The sequence below is a fragment of the Helicoverpa zea genome, chromosome 3 (assembly GCF_022581195.2).
Source record: "Helicoverpa zea isolate HzStark_Cry1AcR chromosome 3, ilHelZeax1.1, whole genome shotgun sequence".
NCBI lineage: Eukaryota > Metazoa > Arthropoda > Insecta > Lepidoptera > Noctuidae > Helicoverpa > Helicoverpa zea.
Window position 1 is genome coordinate 12,168,047 of NC_061454.1, and position 7,177 is coordinate 12,175,223.

General features: G+C 34.8%; 1 non-coding gene across 1 annotated transcript; it reads right to left on the minus strand.

The window, feature by feature from the left end:
• Nucleotides 1–4,965: 4,965 nt before the first annotated feature.
• On the minus strand, nt 4,966–5,037 carry Trnaa-cgc. The gene has a single exon. It is a non-coding gene; the product is annotated as a tRNA-Ala (tRNA).
• Nucleotides 5,038–7,177: the final 2,140 nt, after the last annotated feature.

The following is a 7,177-nucleotide window of genomic DNA, read 5'->3' on the forward strand; positions in this document are numbered from 1 at the left end:
CCGTGTAGTATCATTACCTACTGAAGTTTTATCCATACTTCAAAACCGAAAAAAATGCATTTTTATCTGAGTTTCATCTTACGATGTACCAGGACAGCATAAAATACTTGAAGTAAATATAAAAAAAATACTTGAAAAAAATTCTGAATAACTAGCTTAAGAGGGCTTAAGCTTCAGAATATTTTCGAAGTTAGCATAAGCACCCATTAGGACTTAATTTCATGAAATCTGGTAGTTGTGAAATTTTTCACAGCTCAAAATTCTCAGGAGGCAAAAAGACTTAGATCTTTTTCATAATTTTCGTACAAAAACTATGTGTTTTTGCTGGGAAGAAGAAGTGGAGCAACAAACTCCCCAGTAACACATGTCCGTCTGTAGGTTAGAAGAACCTTTCAACAATTTATTTTATATACATTTGTGTGCAATATGTATTACATTATATAATATGCAGCCTCTACATACCTTAACTAACTCAAGCGTAATGAATTTAATGAAAAGAAAAATAGCCTCCAATTATTTAAAATAGGATATAACGGAGTGCCCGAGAGTATAATGTACAACATGGATGAAACGAATATAGTAAATTAGACCACTCAGCCAGAAACATAAAAATATATATATATGTTACCGTAAGATTACAAACATCGTTAGATTACAATCTATCTCGAGAGATTGTAAACTGTCGAATTATTGTGAACCGTAACATCTGATTGCAATTTAACGCATTATTTTTCGCTATATTATAATCTATCGATGAGAAATTGTCAAATTGTCAACTGTCCGAAAGCTCTCTCTGATTGGTCAGTCTTTTTGTAAGATCGACCAATCACGACCAGCCGTTCTGTTCCCATGGAGTTCCCGTGGAGTTAGGAATGAAATAGAGGTGTCAGTTAAATAAAATAAATGCTCTTCAAAAATTCTTCAAGTATTAAATTTATATAAAAATAACTCTTATAAAAATACAGTTAGGTATTTTGTCTTCAAATACAAACTAATATTTAAAAATAAAATAAAAGGGGTGCTAATTAAACAGGCTTCTTTTTAATATCATTATTCGCCCCCAAAAATGTATGTTGCCTTCTAAATCACTAAGTCAGCCACAATTAATAAAGCGTCGAGCATCTAAATAATACTATCTTAGCCACGAGTTATCTTCCACTCTAAATATAACTCAGCATGATGGTTATTTTTTTGCATCTAAATTTGTAGCATGCATTCTAACAGTAAACTTCTTAAATACTATTAAATGACATCATAAAAATATTTATTTACCTTCTAATTTTTTAACTCGTACCTACTGAGTTTTTTGTTTAAAATATAACACATCCCATATTAATTGACCCAGCATGGAAGTAAGCATGCAACATGCAGCAAGCATAACTTCTGTCACGGCTCCGGCGCTGCGGGGCTCCGGCGGTCCCATGCGAGCTTATCGTCGCAGATGGTTTTCACGCTCACCACCGCAGCTTCGGCTTGCTGGCCGGCGGAGCCGGCCAGCCTCAGCCGCGGCGGCGAGCGCTGAAACTACCTGCGCCTCAGCTCGCAGGCCGCCTCGCCCCTCCGCGCCTACGCGGTTTTGAATTGCACTTTAGGGGTAGGGCAGACAAGACTACGTGGAGTCGGTTTTGCAGCGATTCGTTTTCGTCACTAACTTCAATTTTTAATACAATTTTTAATTGTGTGTAATTTGAGTCTTAAAAATTAAGTACAATTTTTGATTTTATAAAAAATTAAACCGTCACTTATTTTTGCACGTCAAAGAGCTGTGACACCGGGAGTTGCAAAGAACATTGTCTTTTTTGACGTTCTACCAATCAGCGCGCAAGATGCATTCCGTTCTACGCCAGTTGACAATTTGACCGCTCTACATCGCTCTCGATCTTACAAAAAGACTGACCAATCAGGGAGAGCTTTCGGACAGTTGACAATTTGACAATTTCTCATCGATAGATTATAATATAGCGAAAAATAATGCGTTAAATTGCAATCAGGTGTTACGGTTTACAATAATTCGACAGTTTACAATCTCTCGAGATAGATTGTAATCTAACGATGTTTGTTATCTTACGGTGACATATATAAATGAGTTTACATAATTACTACTTATATAGTCAGTAAGACGACCAGGCACCACAAGCAGCACATGTTCACGAGCTTAACGCGAGGATTAGCCGTCGCCCCCCTCGCACATTTTTGAGGAAGGGAGGCAACCCGACCGCCGACGCTACCGCAAGCAGTGCCGTTTAAGGGAGCAAGACGTACTCACTGCTACACAACTCAATATCAAGATCAATTATTATCAGATCTCGCTAAGTAGTGGTCCTTATTAACTATAATATATTCAAGGCAAAATAATTTATTAAAATACAATGCATGTATCACGTCAGTAATCAACGACCACTATATTTGAAGCGGGTGGAACAGCTAATTAGTCAGAATATTTTCGAAGTTCGCATAAATTACTTTCTCTAATATTCGGGTTGTCGGAAGCCAGTAACTCTGACACCAGTCACAGTAACTGGGTTGGGGGGGTCAGATAGGGCAGACGCTCCTTATAAAGCACTAGTACTCAGATACATCCGGTTAGACTGGAAGCCGACCCCAACATAGTTGGGAAAAAGGTTCGGAGGATGAGGATGAATTTGTCTAAAATGCTGAACTCCTAGTACCCAATATAAGAAAGTTAAAATAATCTCAATTTTGATGCAAAACGTAAATATAAAAGAAAACACATTTTTTATTAGGTATCTACACAGTAGTAACAAAGTTTATGAGTCCATTATTCTAGACCAAGTATTTTGCTTATAATATTTTTGATGAAAATTATGAAAAAGATCTAAGTCTTTTGGCCTCCTGACGATTTTGAGCTGTGAAAAATTTCACAACTACCAGATTTCAGGAAAAGCATTTCAGTGGGTCGATTTACCTACGTTACTTTCTTCTCATGGTAATCTGGCCCGTGCTTTCCAGGCCGAGTTTTCCCAACTGTTAATATTTACACAATTCACTCACATTTACACTTCTGCTCTCCTGGTAGATGATGTCAATTTTCGTATCGACTGTACAAATAAATAATTGGAATTGACGATATTTGAAATGAGTTAACCAAATGTTTTACTGCGTGGTGCGAATCGACCTATGCTTAAGATACCTTGGGCCATTCGCCCCGAATAAAACAAAAACCAAAACTGTGGTGCCAATCGACCCATTCAAAAACTGTACTTCGTCGATTGGCACCGCGGTGCCAATCGCTTGTGGGGCGAAACGACGAACGACCCATTTTTTTCAGGTCTAGACAAAATAACTCATTTTATCAACCCAGAGAAAACACTGGACCGTAGCTCATAAAATACATTTAATTGGCCTCATTATTATTATCGTTTTTCTCGGCTCTTATTATGCCGCCGTTAATTTTTATACCATTATATAAAATACTAGCCGTTTTCCCGCGGTTTTACCCGCGCCCCGTGGTAACCACTGCCCGTACTGGGATAAAATATAGCCTATGTTACTCGTGAATAATGTAGCTTTCGAATGGTGAAAGAATTTTAAAAAACGGTCCAGTAGTTTTTGAGCCTATTCATTACAACCAAACAAACAAACAAACAAACAAAGTTTTCCTCTTTATAATATTAGTATAGATTGTTTTTTTTTATCGTGCACATACTGTACCTAAACTAATCATTAACAGTTGCTTAAGGCAGATTTCAATAACCGAGCTATCTGTTTGCGGGCTAATGTCAAAATTCAATTTCCAGTAAGCAAATCGACGGATTGGAATGGTCTTCCATTAGTATATATTTCCAGATGAAAACTCAAAAATCACATCTGAATTTTTAATCTCAAATCTTAGTCATAAATGGAATAGTAACCCTTATAAAAATAAAAATAAATAATGTAAGTACTTTCCATAAATTTTCCGCTTTACGCACAAAATCCAAGCACCGTTCCGTTCCGTCCACATAACATTAATATGCATATAAAAATCACAATTTTACAGCTACTATCATGTTTAATATCTATCATGGTACCACGTCGTGAAACTATTGGCATATATTAAATGCGGAACGTTAAAGTGCCATAATAAAAATATTTAAGGCAGTCTGGGCAATCAATTTCGGGGGTACTCGCCATTTTACTGGCGCAGTTAAGATCGTTTGATGGTCGAGACAGATTGACGCACGTCACGTCTTTTGGTATGTTACAATGAATATAATATTTTAGGGAAGTGCTGACTTGACCACCAGTATTATTAAAAAGAAAACAGTTGTTGAAGTTCGAGAAAGGAATGTTTACTTTGATGCAAAAAATGGTCCGGATGGTTGAATTTTGTCTTGAATTTCTATAATCATTTGAAACTATCTGCATTAGGACCTTTTTATACTGTATTTTATTCCTCAAATAAAAATATTGTTAAAGTAACAATTAAGTTTAATTTTGCAATAATCTCTCATTTAAAAACAAAAATTTTAATAGTTAATTATGTCTTAATAATCTACTTAATTTTGCAAAATTTTAAATTTCACCATTCATGAGCATAAACATAAAATAATTAATGTTATATGAAGGTATTTCATTAAATTGCTTATAAAACGGTTACACAAAGGCATAAAATAATTTCTAGCTAATTTGGTTTTATCTACGTTTTTGCTAGATTAACTAAATGTGCTTAGTAATTTAGCGTGCATAGCTGAATTTTATGCCCACGTGTAATCACATTAATGGCCCGTGATTTTACAGGTTTTAGGATTAATGCCCACATTCTATACAGATTGATAAATGGATCGGAAATGTAGGTACTTATATAATACTATAATTATGTAGGTGAGGATGTTTATATGTTCAAGCGAGAATATTAACTGCAAAATTAGGTAACATTCTCGAAGACAAAAAATAAGTAACTGACAATGATTATGGAAATTCATAAAATTTGAGTACGACGTGGACTTATAAAAAATAAGAATATGGAGATGCTGGGATTTGAACCCAGGACTTTCAGCATGCGAAGCAGACACTCTACCACTGAGTTACATCCCCGGATGAAATACCGTGCGAATTTTAAAACCAGATCACGTTACCAACGATACCAAAAAGAGAAAGGCGTTATAAATAAGGTCATACCATTGCAATTCTTTAGTTACAATATTAATTTCTACTAGCCGATATTTATAATGTACAGAGTATCATGACTAAAGTTACGACATTGTATTATTACCTATGTTCCTAGTATAAACTAATAGCAAAACACAGGTACTTAGATAAAACACACAATAGGTACTCATTCAAACGTCCAACATACTGCATTTGTTTTGCACGTCTTTGTATTAAATCAAAAACAGCATTTGAATTTCTACTACAACATACACTTTTGTACGTGACTGTCCTACAACGTATAGTCAACTTCAAAAGTGTTACAATGGCATAAAGCGCCAATTAAACTGAGATTCTCGTCTCAAGTTTATATTCAAGTTCCAATATTCCTGGAAAATATAACTTTAGAAACTTGAGATGTTTCATAATGTATGAATAGTGGCGACAATGTGCTCGGGGAACATAATACCTTTGTTTTACACTGTTAGTTAGATGGGTTTCATGGAACAAGTTTCAGCGTTAATTTTGCAACGTTCAAGGTGAGTGACGCCTTATTATAGTTGTTATATTTAATTAATGTGTGTAAGTAGTTGTGTCTAGCGTCTATGTGGGGCTTGTAAGGGTGGAAAAAATTATAATGAATGTGGCTGTCGGCTTTGCAGAGGATTACGTTTTAGGCACCTGCTTATCATTAATGGGCATTCCATTATTATTATTTTTCGTTATATTTAGACTTAAGATTGATTTTGATATCTATTTTAATCATTTGTTTGATTCACTGTTATTTGCTTCAGGTTCCTATGATGTTAAAATTCAATAAAATAGTTTAATTTCCCATAATTAATCCAACAAATAGTAAATATTGAAATAACCTAACCTAATAACAACCCCGGAATAACCAACTGAAATAACATAACCAAATAAATTAAAAGATGGCCGACAATAGAACAATAGAAGCCATTAGTTGTCTTTCATTGCAAACAATATCCATCATTATTAAGCCCAGAAGTTTGTGACGTTAAAACGGGAAAGTTAAGAAAAGTCAATTTTCAATAATAGTTCAGTAACATGATCGTGAAAAGTGAAAAGTTCCGAGTTCGGGGTCCTGTTACACTTCTTTAGATATTGTTTTAGAAGTTATGTATGAAAATATGAAGTTTCTTAACCGTGATATCGTCTGATAAATTATGTCATGAATAGTTATGAATGTGCCTAAAAATGTTAACGCTTAAAGTTAAATATTTAGAGTTGTTATGGAAAAATAATATGCAAAATAACATGTAGCGAAATTGAAATGAGTATAATTGGTCGAATAAGATGTTTTGAGTGATTATGATTATTTCAGTAAGCCTATTCCTATTTCTTTTACTTTCAGGAATCGAACCCGTGATGGTCAGTTCTACTGCTACCCAAAAACCTTTGCCCTTTACAGATTCATCTTAAAAACACGAACTTTGCAAATAATTGAATACAATGATGAAAATTAAAATCACATAAAAAGCTCAAGATATTAAAAAGCACGTAGGAATTAATTTTTCAACGCCTCTTACATTTAATTTGATGGATTGGTGAATAAATGTCACGGCCCGAGGCGACGCGATATGTAAAGCCCATACGATCGAGCCTCGATGTATTGCACGGATGAATCTATTGAGAGCAATTGATTCATCAAGCATACTACGTGTCGTTCATATAGGGATTGTTATTTTTACACTTTTAGGGTTCCGGAAAGCTTAGTTCGTCATCATCATCGTTCGTCATTCATCATTCTCTGCCATAAAAAAAAACATTCATACCTTTGTCCTAAAGGCAGCATTCAGGCAAGGCAGGTCGTATTATCGCTTATGTGCCTATGTACCTACTTTCTGCGTCTATTAATGTAAACTTCATAGAAAGAACTGACGATACGTCGACATTGGGTTTTAGGCTCGTGTTTATAAATCAAGACTTGAAAGAAGTATTTCTAGCAAAAAAAATGTGTTGATAATCATATCGCTACCAGAGTTTCCAATAACTGTTAGTAAAGACACTAGCAAAAATTCCCACATCTTATTTCAAACATTTTTAATACTAAATGCACGTTTTA